This window comes from Artibeus jamaicensis, unplaced genomic scaffold (genome assembly GCF_021234435.1).
Source record: "Artibeus jamaicensis isolate MK-2021 breed Jamaican fruit bat unplaced genomic scaffold, CSHL_Jam_final contig_64, whole genome shotgun sequence".
In the NCBI taxonomy this organism is placed as follows: Eukaryota; Metazoa; Chordata; class Mammalia; order Chiroptera; family Phyllostomidae; genus Artibeus; species Artibeus jamaicensis.
Genome location: NW_026521911.1, coordinates 10,269,371 through 10,288,047, shown reverse-complemented (window position 1 = coordinate 10,288,047; position 18,677 = coordinate 10,269,371). Strand labels below are relative to the sequence as shown.

At 38.3% G+C, this 18,677-nt stretch overlaps 1 pseudogene; it reads left to right on the top strand.

Annotated features, from left to right (window-relative positions):
- The first annotated feature begins 1,266 nt into the window (after positions 1-1,266).
- Positions 1,267-1,772, top strand: LOC119054809 (allograft inflammatory factor 1-like; annotated as a pseudogene).
- Positions 1,773-18,677: the final 16,905 nt, after the last annotated feature.

Below are 18,677 nucleotides of genomic sequence, written 5' to 3'. Positions count from 1 at the left end.
AAGAGTCTTATTTTCTTTCCATCCTTTCTTAAAAGTGGCAAGTTGGGTTGAAGATTACGGTTAAGACTATACATAGCCAAAGGGTCTCCTATCTCTTCTCTACTGGCTGCTACTGTAAATAGAATTAAATACTGTAAATAAAATAATCTCCTGCTGTCATAAACCAGTTTGCCTTCCCCTCCAACTGATCACAAAAAAAGAGTAGGTGGAAGCGGTGAACACCAGGATATCTACTGGAAGAGGAAACCCAACAACAAAGAAACAACAAACAGATAACAACAGAAGGTGAAGGAGGGAGTAGAAACCACAAAAACCTCAATCCAGGAAATACAACTAAATAGTGGAGAAACTACCCAGTACAAACAACTGAACAAGAGCAAAAGAGAATCCTCAAAACCTTGTACACACAGAAGAACCAGCTTCAACACAACATACCCTCACCAGCACAACAAATTACAACAGGTGGTGGACAGAAGGATCATCAGTTAACCAGCTGGTGTGAAGGACCCACAAAAGAAAAACCTCAAAACAATCAGAACCCAAAGACAAACACAGAGCCAAGGTAAACAACAGCCCAAGACCAGTGAGCTTGGGTGATCAAGGAGACTACACCACTGAATTTCACAGATATTCTACCACAGAAGTTCACACCATAAACCCAGGAAGCAAGAACAAATCAATTTAAGAAGCTGAAGCTAATAAGAAGGGTCGGACAAACAATGGGAAGACAAAGAAACAATCCCCAAATGAAAGAAAAGGAGGAAGCCTTAGAAAAAAAATGCTAGATGAAATAGAGGCAAGTCAGCTATCAGATATTGAATTCAAAGCACTGGTTATCAGGAAGTTCAAAGAGCTCACAATGAGCTACCAGAAACTACAGGGGAGCTGCAATGAACTCCCCGCAAACTGTATCAACATGAAAAAGGAAATAGAAACTATCAACAAGGGCGAAGAGGAAATGAAGAATACAATTTCTGAATTGAAGAACACAGTAGAAGGAATTAAAAGCAGGATCCAGGAAGCAGAAGATCGGATCAGCAAGCTAGAGGGCAAAGTAGAAGAAAACACCCAGAAAAAGCAAGAAAAAAAAAGAGGCTCAGAAAGAATGAAGAGAGGACTTCTAGCCAAGATGGAGGTGTATGCGGAAACATTATGCCTCCTCCCACAACCAAGTTTAAAGACAACAAAGTTTTAGTAACAAAAACGCAGCCAAAACACAGAAAATTGAACTAAGCGGAAGTCCAACAACAACTAACCATTCAGCCAGACCAGAGGAAAAGACTTTGGGCTGCTGAAGGCCAGGCAGGAAGAGAGCCTGAATGAAATCAACAAGCAATTCCTGGATGATCCTAAGTACAGCACTGATGAGGATCTGCCCTCCAAACTGGAACCTTCAAGAAGAAATAGATGGAGTTTGACCTGAATGGAAATGGAGATATCAATATCATGTCTCTGAAGTGAATGCTTGAGAAACTTGGGGTACCCAAGACCCATGTGGAACTAAAGGAGTTAATCAAGGAGGTTTCCAGTGGCTCTGGGGAGACTTTCAATTACTCTGACTTTCTTGGGATGATGTTGGGCAAGAGATCTGCCATCCTAAAAATGATCCTAATGTACGAGGAGAAAGCAAGGGAGCAGGAGAAACCAATGGGTCCTCCAGCCAAGAAAGCTATCTCTGAGTTGCCCTGATTTGTGGTGGGATTGAAGGTGCTTCTAATAACCCCAAACACACAAAACAAGACAAAAGTGTGAGCCAAAGTCAAACCAAAATAAATTCTTCTCCACCTGAAAAAAAAAAGAATGAAGAGTGATTAAGAGAAATACAAGACAATATGAAACGTAATCATATCTGAATAATAGGGATACCAGAAGGAGAAGAAGAAGAGCAAGGGATATAAAACCTATTTGAAAAAGTAATGATAGAAGGGAGGAGGTGGGTGGAGGTGGAAGAGAATCTAGGGAAGATAAATAATCATGGAAAAATACAATAAAAATTAACTATTAAAAAATATGTATCTAGAGACTTCCGCCAAGATGGAGGCATAGGTGGAAACACTGTACCTTCTCACACAACCAAGTTTAAAAACAACAAAGTTTTAGCAACAAAAACGCAGCCAAACCACAGAAAATTGAACTATACAGAAGTCTGACAACAGCAAAACATTCAGCCAGACCAGTAAGAGGGGCAAAGCCAGAAGTGGAACGCAGTTGGATAGGAAAGATCTACCAGATCCACCCAGGCGCTAGCAGTGGAGCGGGGTCAGGCGGGAAAGATCCACCACACCAACCCAGGCGCAGGACCCAGGCGTGACCCAGCTGTGCAGGCAGCTGTGGGCAGATACCAGGTGTGGAGTACCAATGGGCAGACCCAGTGAGGGCCCAAGGTGGCAGGCTCACCGTGGTCACACATTCATGTGCAGATAAACCAGGCAAAGGAGTGAGCAGTGAGACAGACCGAGCAGGCCCCATAGGCGGGAAGCAGCAGAGGGGACCACTATTGCCCCACTTTGACCCCACCCCCACATACAGCATCACAAACCAGCAACCTGGGTGGCCCCACCCTGGTGAACACCTAAGGCTCTGCTCCTCATACATAACAGGTGCGAACAGATCAAAACATGGCTCAAGAAGAATTCAAAACCCCAAAGCCCATAACTCTAAGTGATGAAGAAATAGCCAGACCTTCAGATGCACATTTCAGAACACTGGTGATCAGGATACTCACAAAACTGGTTGATTTTAGTCACAAATTAGAGGAACATATGAAGACTAAACTAATTGAAATGAAGGAAAATGCACAGGAAACCAATAGTGATGAAAAGGAAACTGGGACTCAAATCAAGGGCGTGGACCAGAAGGAAGAAAAAAAACGACCAAAAAGAAAAATATGAAGAAACAAGAATTCAAAAAAATGAGGAGAGGCTTAGGAACCTTCAGGACATCTTTAAACGTCCCAACATCTGAATTATAGGAGTACCAGAAGGGGAAAAGGAACAGCCACCAGTGGAAAACTTACTTGAACAAATAATAAAAAAGAATTTCCCCAATCTGGCAAAGGAAATAGACTTCCAGAAAATCCAGGAAGCTCAGAGTGTCCCAAAGAAGTTGGACCCAAGAAGGAACACACCAAGGCACATCATTACATTACCCAAGATTAAAATGAAGGAGAGAATCCTAGAAGCAGCAAAAGATAAGGGGACAATCACCTACAAAGGACTTCCCATCAGACTGTCAGCTGATTTCTCAAAAGAGACCTTACAGGCAAGAAGGGGCTGGAAAGAAGTATTCCAAGTCATGAAATCCAAAGACCTACAACCAAGATTGCTCTGTCCAGCAAAGCTTTCATTTAGAATGCAAGGGCAGATAAGTGCTTCTCGGATAAGATCAAATTCAAGGAGTTCATCATCACCAAGCCCTTATTATATGAAATGTTAAAGGGACTTATCTAAGAAAAAGAAGATAAAAAGGATGAACAGTGAAAGGACAGCAAACTCACAGTTATTAACAACCATACCTAAAGCAAAAGCAAACTATGAGGACAGCTAGATCAGGAGCAGAACCATAGAAATGGAGATCACATGGACGGTTAGCAACAGGGGAGTGGGAGAAGGAGAAGTGGGGAGAAGGTACAGAGAATAAGTAGCATAGACAGTAGGTAGAAAATAGGGGGAGGGCAAGAATAGTAGGGGAAATATAGAATCTAAAGAACTTGAGACACGTGGTCATAAACTAAAGGGGAGGAATGGTGGAGGAGGGGGTGTGCAGGGTGGAGGGGAATGAAGGGGGGGAAACAGAACAACTGTAATGGCATAATCAATAAAATATATTAAAAACAAGAAAAAGTAATGATAAAAAACTTCCTTAATTTGATGAGAAAAAAAGTCACGCAAATCCAGGAAACACTGAGAGTCCCAATCAAGAGGAACCAAAAGAGGCCCACTTCAAGATACAACATAATTGGCAAAATTCAAAGACAAAGAGGGAATCTTAAAGGCAGCAAAGGAGAAAAAGAAAGTAACATACAAGGGAGCCCCAATAAGGTTAGTTGCTAACTTCTAGTGGAAATGCTCCAAGAAAGAAGAGAATGGCAAGAAATGAGAACCAGAGGCCTGCAACCAAGGCTACTTTACCCAGCAAGGCTCTTAATCAATATAGAAAGCCAAATAAAGAGCTTCCAAGACAAAAGAAGTCTAAAAGAATACACCTCCACCAAACCAGCTCTGCAAGGGATGCTAAAAGGACTGATTTAAGGAAAGGAAGGGAAAGAGAGAGAGAGGAACACAGGTACAAAAATGGCAATGAATAAGTACCTATCAATAATAACCTTAAACGTAAATGCATTAAATGCTCCAATCAAAAGACACAGAATAGCTGAATGGATAAGAAAGCATGACCATACACACGCTGCCTACAAGAGACTCACCTCAGGAGAAAAGACCTACAAAGACTGAAAGTGAAGGGCTGGAAACAAATTTTCCAAGCAAACAGACAGGAAAAAAAACTGGGATAGCAATACTCAATACTCATATCAAACAAAATAGACTTCAAAAAAAGGGCCATAAAGAGAGACCCAGAAGGTCACTTCATAATACTCAAGGGAAGAATCCACCAAAAAGACATAAACATTGTAAATATATATGCACCCAACATAAGAGCACCCAAATATATAAAGAAAATCTTAGAGGACCTCAAGAAAGATATTGAAAGCAACACAATTATAGTAGAAGATTTTAACACCCCACTGTCAAAAATGGACAGATCTTCCAAACAAAATATCAGCAAAGATATTGTGGCATTGAACAATGCCCTAGATGAAATAGACTTAACTGATATACATAGAGCCCTTTATCCCCAAAAAGCTAAATACACATTCTTTTCAAATGCACATGGAACACTTTCAAAGAGAGAACACATGATAGGACACAAAACAAGCCTCAACAAATTCAAGAAAATTGAAATCATACCAAGCATTTTCTCCGACCACAAGGGACTGAAACTGGAAATCAACTGCAAAGGAGAAAACACAAAACACCCAAAATCATGGAGATTGAATGGCATACCATTAAACAACAAATGGGTCAAGAATGAAATTAGGGAGGAAATAAAAAAGTTTCTTGAAACAAAAGAAAATGAACTCATGACAACTAAAAACATGGGACACAGGGAAGGCAGTCCTGAGAGGGAAGTTTATAGCAATACAGGCCTACCTAATGAACATAGAAATATTTCAAATAATCAACCTATTCCTACAAGTACAAGAACTGGAGGAACAACAACAAAGAGAGCCAAGAGCAAGTAGAAGGAAGAAAATAACCAAGATCAGAGCAGAATTAAATGAGATAGAGACTAAAAGCACAGTTTTAAGGATCAATGAATCCAGGAGCTTTTTGAAAAGATAAAATTGACAAGCCTTTAAGCAGGGTCATCAAGAAAAGAAGAGAGAGGGCCCAAATGACCACAATCAGAAATGAAAGAGGAGAGATTATAACTGATCCCACAGAAATAGAAGAGATTGTAAGAAAGTACTATGAAGAACTGTACAAGAAATTTGAAAATCTAGGTGAAATGGACAAATTTCTAGAAAATATAATCTTCCAAAACTCAGTAAAGGAGCAGAAAGCCTGAACAGACCAATAACAGCAGATGAAATTGAAGCAGTAATAAAAAAAACTCCCAACATACAAATCCCATTTGATATAGCAAAAAGAAAAATAAAATATCTGGGAATAAACCTAACGAAGGAGGTAAAAGCCCTGTATTCATAGAACTACACAACAGTGAAGAAAGAAATCAAGGAAGACACAAACAAATGGAAACATATACTGTGTTCATGGGTTGGAAGAATTGACATCATCAAAACGTCCACACTACCTAAAGCAGTTTACAGATTCAATGCAATACCTATTAAAGTACCAATGACATTTTTCAGAGACAGAACAAACACTTCAAAAATTTATATGGAACCATAAACAACCCCAAATAGCAACTGCAATCTTGAGAAAGAAGATCAAAGTAGGAGATATCATAATACCTGGTACCAAACTGTATTACAAGGCCACTGTAACCAAAACAGCCTGGTACTGGCATAAAAACAGGCACATAGCCTTGGCTGGTGTAGCTCAGTGGATTGAGCATGGGCCTGCAAACTAAGGAATTGCGGTTCGATTCCCAGTCAGGGCACATGCCTGGGTTGCAGGCCAGTGGGAGACACATGAGAGGCAACCATACATTGATATTTCTTTCCCTCTGTCCTTCTCTTCCCATCTGAATGTAAATGAATAAAATCTTTTAAAAAATAGAAGCAAAATTCTTAAAAAAACAAAAACAGGCACATACACCAATTGAACAGAACAGAAAGCCCAGAAATAAACCCAAGCCTCTATGGCAAATTAATATTTGACAAAGGGGGCAGCAACATAAAATGGAGTAAAAATAGCCTCTTCAACAAATGGTGTTGGGAGAACTGGACAGCTATATGCAAAAAAATGAAACTTGAGCACCAACTTACACCATACACAAAAATAAATTCAAGGTGGATAAAAGACTTAAATATAAGCTGTGACACCATTAAAGTCCTAGAGAACATTGGCAGGAAAATCTCAGAAATTTCATTCAGCAACATTTTTACTGATATATCCCCTAGAGCAAGGAACATAAAGGAAAGAATAAACAAATGGAATCTCATCAAAATAAAAGGCTTCTGCATAGCTAAAGAAAACAGTATTAAAATAAAAAGAGAACCAATTATATGGGAAAACATATTTGCCAATGATACCTCAGATAAGGGTTTAATCTCCAAAATATAAAAAGAACTTCCATGACTCCACTCTAAGAAGACAAGCAACCCAATTAAAAAGTGGGCAAAGGACTTGAACAGAGATTCCATTTGTTTATTCTTTCCTTTATATTCCTTGCTCTAGGGGACATATCAGTAAAAATGTTGCTGAATGAAATTTCTGAGATTTTCCTGCCAATGTTCTCCTCTAGGACTTTAATGGTGTCACGGCTTATATTTAAGTCTTTTATCCACCTTGAATTTATTTTTGTGTATGGTGTAAGTTGGTGCTCAAGTTTCACTTCTCCAAGGAGGACATACAGAGGATCCAGAGAAACATGAAAAGATGCTCAATATCGCCTGCTATCAGAGAGGCAAACTAAAACCACAATGAGATACCACCTTACACCAGTCAGAATGGATATCATAAACAAAACAACAAACAACAAGTGTTGGAGAGGTTGTGGGGAAAAGGGAACCCTAGTTCACTGTTGGTGGGATTGCAGACCAGTACAACCACTATGGAAAACAGTATGGAATTTTCTCAGAAAACTAAAAATGAATCTGCCTTTTGACCCAGCAATTCCACGGCTAGGATTATATCCTAAGAACCCTGAAACACCAATCCAAAAAAACCTATGCACCCCAATGTTCACAGAAGCACAATTTACAATAGCCAAGAGTTGGAAGCACCTTAGATGCCCATCAGTAAATGAATGGATCCCAAAACTATGGTACATTTACACAGTGGAATTCTATGCAGCAGAAAAAAAGGAGCTCCTACCATTTGCAACAGCATGGATGGAACTGGAAAGCATTATGCTGAGTGAAATAAGCCAGGTGTTGAAAGACAAATACCATATGATCTCACCTTTAACAGGAATCTAAACAACAAAACAAACAAGAAAAATATAACCAAAGACACTGAATAGAGAACAGGCTGACAGTGACCAGAGGGGAGATGGGAGGGAATTCCAGGGGAAAAGGGGACTGGTTCACAGGAACAAGTATAAAGGACACATGGACAAAAACTAAAGGGGGTGGAAATGGGAGGGAGGTGGGGAGCACTAGGGGGGTTGGGCTGGGATGGGAGTAAAAGAAAAGTGTACTTGAACAATAATTAAATAAATTTAAAAAAATGCAAATTGATCACTTTTAATGCTCATTAAATAACAAGGCTTCTAAGAATTAGAATTTAAGTTGGAAATTGTATATATATATATATATATATATATAGTATAAAGTACAAGAAAACTTGTTGAAGAAATAGAAGAAAATATAAAATATCAGTGGATTGAGTGCAGGCCTGGAAACCAAAGCATTGCTGTTTTGATTCGCAGTCAGGGCACATGTCTGGGTTGCAGGCCATATCCCCAGTATGAGGTGTGCTAGAGGTAACCATACATTAATGTTTCACTCCGTCTCTTTCTCCCTCCCTTCTCCATCTCTCTAAAAATAAATAAAATATTAAAAAAAGAAAAGAAATAGAAGAAAATAGTTTTTCCTAAAATTGGTTGCTTCTGAATGAGTTAAAAGAAACAAACTAAAAGAATCTGTGTTAAGTCGCAGAGTTTGTGTATGTTGCAGAGTCTATGCAAATTAAATTTTGTGGAGCAAAATCTTAAGAGGAAATTATGTAAAAAGGTGAATAATAAATTTAATTAGGTAAGTGAAGTTAAATATCAAAAGTAAGCTAATACAGAATTTGTTTCTTTTCAATATGATGAAGGAAAAAAAGTTTTCCTGTATCTGCCTAAAAAGCAAAGATTCTATTCTATTAAAATAATTGTGTATTGCCCCAGCTGGTGTGGCTCAGTGGATTGAGTGCCAGCATGCGAACCCAAGGGTAAATTGGTTTGATTCCCAGTCAGGGTACATGCATGAATTTTGGACCCAGGCGTGCGAGAGGCAACCACACATTGATCTTTCTCTCCCTCTCTTTCTCCTTCCCTTCCTCTCCTAAAATAAATAAAATCTTTAAAAAAATTATATGTCATATTGTGTTAATCAAATACTTGATTAGCTTTCAAGAAAATCACCTCTCTTAATCCTAACTACTTAAGTTTTCTTAGCCTGTATTAATGTTTTATACCTTTTATTGGCACCTTAAATAAATAATCAAATATTACTTCATGATATATGCAATCCTTAGGTTGAATATATTTGACAAGCTTTCCAGGGTTTAAATTTTAAGACTTTTTCTTAACCTAGAAATGACTTTGGGGTATTTCAATGGGCTCCTGAAATATCTCAAGGATTTATTCTTCCTCCTTTCTAAAGAGAAACTTTGGACTAATCGGGCGTATCTAATATACTTAAAATACATGGTAAGCTTTATCAAATAAATAATAACTAGATTCTATTTGTATACATATATTTGTTATCAAAATGGATGTGCAAGAAATTATATAAAAATTTCAAAAGGCTACAAAGTCCTAATATATTTTAATTTATAATTCTAATGGTTATTTTGGAATATTGTGTCTTACAGAATGGTTTCATATCAATTACATTTTAATCAGATCTGTGATTGGGTCATTTTTTAAAATGTTTATTTAAAGAGTCATTGTTTTGTTCTAATACATTTACAAACGTGTTTCAGCTCAAAAATCCATAGAAAGAACTCTGAGCTATTCTAAATTATAAATTTCTAAAAGTAAATTTTCACATCATACCTTTAACAGTTCCTAGAAGTCCCATAATGGGTTGTCAGCTGTACTGACCAGGTAAAATAGACAAAATGGGCAGCGCAATAAACATTCCCTGACCCCCCCCCCCCCACTGTCTCCTTAACAAATAGTCTACTTTTTCAAAAGAGAAAATGCCTCATTTTCCTCTGCAATGTTGCCAGGACTCCATACAAACTAGGGATTGGGGAGGTCTGGCCTACAAATGGGTCTTTGTGTTGTAACACTATTTTCCAGTTACATTTGTTTTGCAAAAATGAAGGCAAATAGAGTAAAACATCTTATATTCAGATACTCATGGCCCTTTACTTAAATAGGAATTTAAGGAAATCTTTTACAGAGTGTATGTTGTCACAGTGTCAGGTGAATTAGAGGAGAGCTTCCTTTCAGCCCCAGCAAATTGCTGGCCTGACTCTAGAAGATAAAAAATCCATCCCAACTGCAGAGCAGCCTACTTCCCAACTCACTCCCCTGCTGCCTCCCAGAGCAGCTGCCACTGTTTAATCCCTCCTCTACCCAAGAACTGCTGGCACTAGGCACCCCTGCTCTAGTCCAGCCACGACCAGGAGTGGGACGCTAATGTTACCCCTGAGGGAAGTGGCAAGTGGGGAGCCTAGTGAAGGAATTATTTGGGTACATGTTCTCTTATCATGTCTGATCTCTTTGCAAAGAAAAACTCGATCTGTTTTCAAAAATTCTAGTAAGCTCTGGCTGGTGCGGCTCAATGGATTGAGTGCTGGCCTGCAAACCAAAGGGTCGCAGGTTTGATTCCCAGTCAGGACACATGCCTGGGTTGTGAGCCCAGACTCCAGTGAGGGGCATGTGAGAGGCAAACACACATTGATGTTTTCTCCCTTCCCCTCTCTAAAAAGAAATAAATAAAATCTTAAAATCTTAGCAAGTACACAGAGGGGGGTAATCATTTAGCACCAGTTTATAACCTAACTTGGAGTAATTTATACATTGTTCTCTTCCACTGCCACACTGTAAATAAAAAATAGCATGTAACAGGGGCTGCTAGGGCTTATTCTTATGAATTAGCCAGTTGTCATGCTCAACATCGCATACATCAGTCAGGGGACATGCAATCCCACATCAGAACCCTAACTGGGTCTGTCAAACTGGGACAAAAGGACAAGAGGGAAGGAAAAGGCTGGGCCCATATGTTTATTTCGTAGAAGTAATGAAAAAATGCACAATTAAGCCTGTCGATTATGACAAAATAAGAGGTTACTCAGGAAAAGGATAAAAATCCTGCCCTTGTTCAGGGATGAATAACTGAGACTTTACAAAAGTACATAAACATTGACTCTGAGTCAGCTGAGGGCCAAGAACATCTGGGGATACATTTTAGCCAACAGGCAACAGGCAAACCAGACTTCAGGAGGTCACAAAAACTAGTCTTGGGAATCGACCAAGTCTTGAGAACTGAAAGACTGGTAAAGACTAGCTTTCAGTGCTTTTAACAATGGAGAAAGGGCAGTGGAAGAGCAAAAAGCTGCCCAATGGAAACTTGTTAGCCCCAGCTTTAAGTCTTATGCCACCTCAGGGTCACCCAGCCCCTGGACTATAATGAACAAAGGGGCAATGCTATTCCAGAGGACAAGGAGGACACTGGAAAAGGGAGTGTCCGCAGCAAAATTGGCCTCAAATACCGGCAGTATCATTCCCTGTTAGAGGAAAGAATATTGGAAAAGTGAGTGTCCTCAGATCTGAAGGAAGCTGGTGTCTCCAAACCAATGATGGTCAAGACACCTGAGAACTGATGGGGCCTGAGGCCTCCCACCACCCCCACTGAACCTCTAATTATCACACCCGAGGAGTCTCGGGTGATCCTTGACATCACAGGTAAGCCCATTACATTTCATTAGACATGGGGACTACTTGCTCTCCTCCGACCCACTCACCAGGGCCTCTTTCTCCCCAAACCTGTTAAATCACTGGGGTAAATGGGCATGCTCAACACTGCCATTTTACTCTACTCCTCGGCTGCAGCCTTGGAAATCTTTTAACACTGCAGAAGTCGCAGTTGAAAAAAAAAAAACAAAAAACAACACAGTGTAGGTCACGTGTATCTGAGAGACACATTCATTATTAGAATGTGCTGAAATGGAACAACAGCAAAAAACCAAATTAAAAATACTGCACATTTGCACTTATTATGTTTAAACATATTTATTTTTAGTTACAATCTAGAAATTATTAAACAAAGAAATATGAAAACATAAAGAATACAACTTTTCAAATAATGGAAACATGGATATCAGTATAAAATACAACAACAAAAAGTCTCTAATCCAGGTAACATTTCGTCTATTATTACATCCTGTCCCAGAGAATAACATAATATACAATTTTCTATAAATGCTGAGAAAATATCTCTCACAGCCACTAATTTGCCCACTTTCAGGTGTTCTAAGTGGGTAAGTTTGTCATCAAACCTGATATAACTATGAACAAATCTAAATCTCCGTAAACATTTTGTAAGTCTAAAAAGTTCAATCGCATTACCATCTGTAGCCCCCAAATCTTGCAAGTTTGGTAGATTGCTGCAAAGTAAATCAGCGAGATGAGGCCTACAGAGGCTTTAATTCGGTTTCGTCTATTTGTTTAATACCTCTTTCTCATGAAAACTGGCGCAAGTTACAGTTGATATATTTATCTGCATACGACACCATTAGATCTAAAATATCATTTGCAAGAAAGCAGTTTCAAGTTCTGTCTTGGCATTTTTTGTGTTTTGTCAAACAGAAGTTGACACAAAAATATTCTGCAACTGTTTTCTAATTTGTCTCTTATTCGATTTTTCCTCCACTTTGATTCTTTATCCTTTCCAACCTGTGCAGCCCCTCCAGAACTCTTCATTCATGTTTAATTCACCTTCACTAGAAATATCTTGTTCAGTATGCAAATCTTCTGAATGAACTTTCACATAATCTGCATCTTCTAAATCACTCTCACTCTCACATTCGACTCTATCATTCTCATCATTGGACTCAAGTAGCATCGGCTGAAGTTCTTCACTACATCTTAAATTATCGAATTGATATGTTTTTCCAGCCACTTTCAATGGCAAGTGAAAAAACTCCACAATGCTGACTTTGAAATTCAGGAAAAGAAAAAAATCCAAGACAAAAACATCAGCACTGACTTTGGAGTTTGGAGTTCGAAATTGTATCTCTTAGAGACACAATTTACTATTGAATATCATACGCCCTTACAAAACACGTACTATGAATAAAATGTCGACTTAAACGTTATGGCCTAAAAATACTCATGGACAACCACACAGCTAGTCATGACCTTGAAACTGTGCACCCAATATACGTAACAATATTTAAGAGTTTGTATCTCTCAGGTCAGCTGTGACCTCAGCAGGGTTAATCAGGCCTTTCTCATAGTTCAGAGGTGCCCCATTCCCATACTAGAAAGAGATATTTTATCTAGCCCAAAACTACCATAACCCCCAGAGTCACCTCTCCCCTCTTTTATCTCCAATACGACAGCAAGACACCTACCCCGGGGAAGACTGGCAAATTAATTGCACTCAGATGCTCTCTAAAGTCGGATTTAAATATTTGCTAAAATATAGACACTTTCACCGGATGAGTTAAAACTTCTCCTATCAGAACAGAAAAGGCTACTGAGGTAGCCAAGTACTTACTAAAAGAAATCTTACCTAGGTTTGGACTTATATCAAATCTTCAAGCTAAGTAGAGGAATTCATTAAAAAAAAATTTCTCTGACCAGGCAGCCTGACTCCATATCTCGGAAAGGGGAACCCTACTCAATCTGGAATACTGTAAAGTCTGCTTTCTCCTCCATCACTTGGTTTTCACCCCTCGTTGTTCCCTTAAGAGTTATAGTCCTCATCTTGGGACCATGTCTGTAACCTTCTCGTCAAATTTGTCGCTTCTAGGATACAACACCTCTCTATCAGGATGTTGGTGGCTTCAGGGATTCTGCCTCACATCCACTTTGGAAAAATGAGCCAACAGCCTCTCTGTTCCAGTTTCAAAACCAATCCCTTACTACCTTAGAGCAGGCAGGGAGATGCCATACCCTACACAGGAAGATGAAACATCCTCCCTCATCAGCCGTAAGAACACTGGACAATGACTTATACCTGTCCCAACCAAAGATACACAGCTTAAATCTTCCTGGCCTGGGAAACAGAGACCAGATATGCAATTATGTGCCAGCTAACTCCAAGGGCAGATGAAGTCAGAGGAACAAATAACGTAAAACTTATTAAAAGCCAGACAGCTTTTAAGATAAAACAACATAACGAACTAAAGAACATTTCCCTACATGTTCATTTTGACACATCAGAATATTTTTAAAGAATGCACTTGGAAAACCAGTGAATATTTGCTAAAACCTTCCCCTAAAATTCTCATAGAAAGCCCCCAAATCCCACATGGTGTGATGATGCTGGGAGACCCTCTAGAAGAGGGGCCACAATAGCCTGCCTCCTCCTGGTAGTAGGGGTGTTACTCTTGGGCCTACCCTGGGCTTGGGCAGTCACTGGCTGACCCAGAAGCCCTGGCGGTCACTGAGCCTTAGCAATACTCAGGGTTGTATACCTGCCGGTTCACGGCAAACACCTGCATTTCCACCTGCTTTTGAGAGTCGTATTTGGACAGGAGGTCGTTCTTGTCTTCGGCAGCCAGGAAGGCAGCTACAGCAGAGCCACTGGCTTCTGCACCTAGGTAGGTGGAGTCGCGGGCCTGAGTCACAGGCATTGGTTGACTCAGAGTCAGCTGTAAGGAAAGTGTCCACGGTGGCCCCGGAGGGGTAGGGGTCCTCGGTGGGGTTGACGGTGGTTTCACCAGGGACGGCATCATGGGTGTCTGCTGTGGCAATGGCTATGTAGGCATTGCCATCAGTGGTAATGGAGTGCAGGTCATCATCTTCTGGATCAGTGTTGGGGGAAGGACTATATGGGGGTTGGATGTCCTGCCTGGTGTGATGGTAGGGGCTGGGCTGAGATTTGCTGCTTCTGTAACAAGAAAAAGTAAGTTGGCTCATTGTCCCCAAAAGGAATTATTTTTCAAAATTGCTCACTGAGAACACAACCTTGATAAATGATGCAAATTAAGAGAATTCAGGACACTGCATTTTTGGTGTACCTATCAACAATGTGCAGGACAGAGTTGGGACTAGTGTAGGCATGTGAAGTATTAAGATGCAAAATTTAAGGAGACATTTACTCTCTGTGTCATGCAAGAACAGGGGCGGCATTTTTATAAACTTGAGACTTACCGCCTCCCTATATTTTGTCTTAGGTTCTTTATTTCCCCCTAGTTCTGGTACTAGTGCCTGGATACCCAAGATACAGACTGCTTCTCAAAGTACAGGTATCTAAGGGCAGAGATGACTTTTAACAAAGCCACAGCAGTCAAAGGAAAATTTTCATCTTCAGAATTAAGAACAGGACTTTCAGCTACAATGAAGTAATTGGTACTAGATGGGCCCTTCTGGAATAAACAATAATAAAATCAGACAAAATATATTTCCAAAAAAATGTTTTAGGTATTAACTAATAACCACCACAGGATTGTGATCCTGCAGAAAAACAAATGATCAAAACCAAAAACAATACAATTTTCCGAGCATCTGTGTTGAGAGTATTTCTAGATTGTATAGCAGAGAGGAGAATCCTATGGACAGAGCCATGTCATTACCATGAGGGACAGTGATCAGAGTTCAGGGAGGCTGAACTCTGATCTCTCTTCAGAATACCAGAGGAAAGGAAGCTAGGCAAAAAGAGCTCCAGAATTCAACATAGGGATTCTCTTGAACTGGTTGCTGAAGTATGCTATACGTGAGGTCAGGCAAAGTACTAAAGAATTGGAGCTATAAGCTGGACAATTCTTTAGAACTCACACAGGGATGAAAGACATTAGAGTTCCAACTGGTGAGAGTAGAGACAGCTTGTTTTTTAAATAGACAGTAATAGGACTAAACTAGTTTTAACAGTAAAGGCTACTATACCCAGTGGAAACAGCCTTAAAAAAAAAAAGAAAGAAAAAGTAAAACAAAACAAAACAACAAAAAACAATAGTCTTCTTTGACAAACAAAAGCCAGTAGGATTTGTTACCAGCAGACGTGCACAAGAGGAAATGTTCAAGTTTCCTCAGGTGGCAGGACGATGACCCCAGATGGAAACGTAGATCTGCACAAGGGAATGAAGAGTACTGGAAATGGCAGAGTGCGTGCATTTAAAAAGGCTATTTATTTTTTACTTTTAAATGTCTTTAAAAGATAACCTTAAAGGAGAGATAATGACTATATATCAGTATGACACATAGAAGTAAATATATGACAAAAATAGCACACGAAACAGGAATTAAAGCATCTCATTATAACATTCTTCTGCCAGTCATAAAGTATTATTATATTGGTTGGTTCAAGGCAGAATGGGACAAGTTAGAGATGCATACTGTAAACCCCACAACAACTACTAAAGAAAGGAAACAGAAAGGTGTAATTAATAGGTCAATCTTAAAGATAAAACAATGAAAATACCAAATTGAGCCAAAAGAGGGCAGGCAGAGAAGAAAACAAGGAACGAATAGCTAATTCTCAATAAATAGCACAATGATACATTTAAAACCTAAGTATATCAGTGGCCTAAATGTGTGGTGTCCAATATAGTAGCTACTGGCCACACATGACTTTGAGTATCTGAAATATGGTTAGTACAACCAAGGAACTAAATTTTAAATTTTTATTTTTAATTAATTTTAATTAAAAAATGGATACTCCAATTATTAGAAATCTTTCAATTATGCTTAAAACAACTTGGTTATATAAATTTACTTTTTCAACTATACATTTTATGAAATCTAAATACAAGTCAATTATTTCTGAAAAGTATTTAGAGACTAAATTGAGATGTGCTGAAGTATAAATGCATACTGGATTCTAAAAATTTGATATAAAAATAATGTAAATTATATTGTTCATACTTTTAAAATGTTTTTGATATACTGCACAAAAACATTGTTAGTATTAATTTTCAATGCTTATTTTTATTTTTGAATGTAGATACTGTATAGGTTAAAATTATATATGTGCCTTATAGTCTATTTCGATTGGAAAGTGCTGACCTAAACAGGCAAGTTAAAAGACAGAACTCCCTTGGCTGATGTGGCTCAGTGGATTGAGTGGCAGCTTGTGAACCAAAGCATCTCCAGTTTGATTCCCGGTCAGGGCACAAGTGAGTTGCAGTCCAGGTCCCCAGTAAGGGGCACACAAGAGGCAACCACACATTGATGTTTCTCTTTCTCCCTCCCTTCCTTTCTCTCTAAACATAAGTAAATCTTAAAAAAAAGAAAAAGACTAGATAACCATAAAATTCCTACACATGAATCTGCTTTGTAACAGAAAACAAAATAAATAGAACACAAGGACAAAACAAAGGAGAAATAGACAGATGCACAATTATACTTTAAAATTCCAACACTCCTTTCTTAGTAATTACTGAAAGAAATAGAAAAATCAGAAAGACTCTAGAAGGCTTCAATAAGACAATTAACCAATTTGACCTAATGGATGGTATAGAACATTCTACCCAATGATATATTACAATTAAAAACACATTTCATTAATTCTTTTGGTGGGGGGGGAAGAGGGAGGAAGATATGTTAATTTGTTATTCTACTTAGTTGTGCATTCATTGGTTGCAGATGTATGTGTCCTGACAGGGGATTGAACCAGCAACCTTGGCATATCAAGATGATTCTTTAACCAACTTAGCTACCCAGCAGGGCACAAATTCTTTGTAAGTGCACATAATACATTTACTAAGATAGACAAGATGCTGGGCAAAAAAAACAAGTCTCAATAGACTTAAAAGGAATAAAAGAACAGAACATTTTTTTTTACCACAATGGAATTAAACTAGAAATACTTTGAATATTTCAAAATATCTAGATATTAAATAACAAATTTATCAATAACCCATGGATCAAAGAAGGAATAACAAGGAAAATTAGAAAATATTTGAACTAAATAATAAGGGCACATTAAAATTTATTAAGTACAGATAAAGCAGTCTGTAGAGGAAATTTTATTTTTACATGTTATTCACTTTATTTTAAATTGGATTCAAAGATTTGTAGGTGAGACTAAAAAAATACAAATAGTATATTTTTTCACTTTTGTTTGAATTAAGTATGAAGATATTTTAATGATCAATAAAATTTTTTAATTTATTAATTTGAGAGTAGAGAGAGAGGGTGATGGAGAGAAATAGAGACACTGATTTGTTCCACTTATTTATGCATTCATTGGTTGGTTCTTTAAAAAAAAAAAAAGATTTATTTATTTATTTATCTTTAGAGGGGAAGGGAAGGAGAAAGGAAGAAAATATTAATGTATGGTTTCCTCTTGTAACCTAGGCCTGTGCCCTGACTGGGAATCGAACCATGATACTATGGTTGGCAGGCCCTCGCTCAATGCACTGAGCTACACCAGCCAGGGCCATTGGTTGGTTCTTGAATGCACCCTGATCAGGGATCAAACCTGCAACCTTGGTGTATTGGGACAATACACTAACCAACTGACCTACGTGGCCAGGACTACTTAATGACAGATTTTAAATGACAATTGTAGGTAATGGAGAGAAGAACTGGTCAGCCACTGTGGAATAATTTAATTTGTTCACAAACTTATCTAATATAGAAGCTTGTGATAACCTCAATGTTAAAAGTATTTTTTTAAATCAGTCAATATTATGTTTCAGTGTACAGCATAGTGTGTGGTTAGACATAACTTACAGAGTGATCATCCTGATAAACTTAGTATCCATCTGACACCATACATTATTATTGTAATATAATTGACTATATTCCCTATATTGTACTTTACATTCCTGTGACTATTTTTGTAACCTCCAATTTGTACTTTTTAATCCCTTTGTCTTTTTCACTCATCTATCTAAAATGCTTCCCATGTGGTAACCATCAGTATGTTTTCTTTATGTGTTTCTGTTTTACTCATTTGGTTATTTTATTCTTTAGATTTCATATGTAAGTGAAATCATATGGTATTTGTCTTTCTCTGTCTGACTTATCTCACTTAGTATAATATCCTTCTAAAGAGAAATTTAGAGTATTAAATGTTTAAGTGACATTTAAATATTAAGGTTTCTTAAATATTAAGAAAGAAGAAAAGTCAAAAATCAAAAATCAACCAGTTCAGAAGC